Source organism: Myotis davidii, unplaced genomic scaffold (genome assembly GCF_000327345.1).
Source record: "Myotis davidii unplaced genomic scaffold, ASM32734v1 scaffold362, whole genome shotgun sequence".
Taxonomy (NCBI): domain Eukaryota; kingdom Metazoa; phylum Chordata; class Mammalia; order Chiroptera; family Vespertilionidae; genus Myotis; species Myotis davidii.
The window spans coordinates 2,032,987-2,035,040 of record NW_006297152.1 but is presented as its reverse complement, the minus strand read 5'-3'; the positions used below and the strand labels follow the sequence as shown (position 1 = coordinate 2,035,040).

Sequence of the window (2,054 nt, the reverse complement as noted above, 5' to 3'; positions counted from 1 at the left end):
ATGTGTGGGCATAGGGTTGTTCATAGCATTCTTTACTATCCTTTAAAAAAATGTACTAACAGCAAAGGCAGTGAGACAAGACGATGGCCACCAAGAGGGAATGACCTGGAGCCTTGGGTTGGGGTTCAAAGGAAGAAGCTGGAAAGGAACAAAAAAAGATGACCGGCCCCAGCTAAGCAGCTGGACTTGGCAGAGGAGGTGGAGGGAGAAGACAGAGACTATACCCCAGGCCCCATTTGCAAGGGCAAGTGCAGAAAGAAGGGATGGATTCTCCTTTTTTCCCCCAGAGGAATACATTTCAGAACAAGACGTTTAATGCAAGACTTAAGAATGTGGATGCCTCAATCTAAAGCAGATACTAAAATGGATCGTAAAGATAAGTTATTTGTGATTAATGAGGCCTATGAAATGTGAAACTACATTAAATGTTTCTATTTTGAAGCTAAGAAGAAACAAAGATCTCTCTCTATATGTGGTTTTCAAATTCACCTCATAGACCATCTGTTAAGTTTCTAGTTCAAAACATCCATACCCTCACTGAACTAAAGATGACTGGAAACTGTTTGAAAGGTTCTCAGCCCCTTTAGTCTTTTGACCTTGCTTTTGATGAATTACCGCAATAAGCTTTGATAAAAGAACTCTTAAGTCAGGCCTTCAGTACACCCACCGCACTGTCATCCCCAAAGCCAGTCATTTGCAAGCCACGTGTTTATTTTCACTGTTTTGGATAATAGGATATCATTTCAGAACTTTCAGATCATAGGAGAAGATGCTGCTCTTATAGAAATAGGGTTTCATTTTGTCTTAAATCTCATAAAGATTTTCCAGGGAAGTTTTGGAGTACCAGCTTTATGTGAAAATCCTCACTACCAGTCACCAAACATCCATCGGTGTGGCGTAAGACCCATCACAGCTGCAAAATACAAAGGGAAACAGGAAGTTAAAGAGGCAGAGAAACTGAGGGAGAAAGAACCAAAGATGATTCTTCCATATGAACCCACTGCAGATGTTTTTGTTACACCAGCTAAGGAACAACAGATAAAAGTACAGTGGGTAAAACCAGAGCCAAAAGTTGATTGGAAAGCAAGAAAGAGAGGGGTTTTCAAAAGGCAAAGAGAGATGAAACAAGCTGAACAGGGGGAATGCAAAATGAATCCCTGGATAACTAATTTTTCATTTATTTTATAGTTATTTTACATTTATTTTGTATTCAATGTATAAATAGTTTTATTGTTCAGGACTCTCATGCATCTAGTTAGTGTAGCAGTTAAAAGAAAGAAAAAATTAAAATCTCGTGGCTTCCAAAAAAAATAAACCTTTACTGGGGAATAATTGACAAATGTAATTGTATATATTTCAAGTATATTATCCTTTTAATGTCTGTGGACTCAGTAATGATGATCCCTCTTTAATTTATGATGTTGGCAATGTGTATCTTCTCTCTTTTTTTCTTATTTAGACTGTCTACAGGTTTGTCATTTTAATTGATTTTTTTCCAAAGAACAAGTTTTTGATTTTATTAATTTTTCTCTGTTGTTTTTCTGCTTTGAATTTCACTGGTTTCTGTCCATACTTTTATTACTTCTTTTCTTGCTTTAAAATTAAAATGTTCTTTTCTAGTTTCCTAAAGTGGAAAATTAGGTTACTGATTTTATCTTTCTTCTTTCTTAGTGCATATGTCCAATATTATCAACTTTCCTGTAAGCACTGCTTTAACTGCATCTTCCAAATTTTGATAAGTTGAGTTTTCATTGGATTAAAATATTTTATACTTTCTTTTAAAACTTCTTTGACCCACCCTAGTTAAAGTTATAAACTTTAATACTCCTCATCTCTTTCCTTGCTTTACTTTTTCTCCCCTCTCCCCTACTTGTAACCTGCTAATATACCATGTAATTTTTTATTATGCATTTTTGTTGTCTCTCTGTTAGTATTTGACTTCCACAAGGGCAGAGTTCAGGAAGCTTTCTCAGTTTTGTTTAACGATGTAGTTCAAGTATCTAAGCCTGTGCCAGATATACAATAGCACTTAATACATGTTTGTGACTGAAGTG

The 2,054-nt window shown here is 35.7% G+C and overlaps 1 pseudogene; it reads left to right on the top strand.

Moving 5' to 3' along the window:
- LOC102760863 lies at positions 1 to 1,188 on the top strand (annotated as a pseudogene).
- Positions 1,189 to 2,054: the final 866 nt, after the last annotated feature.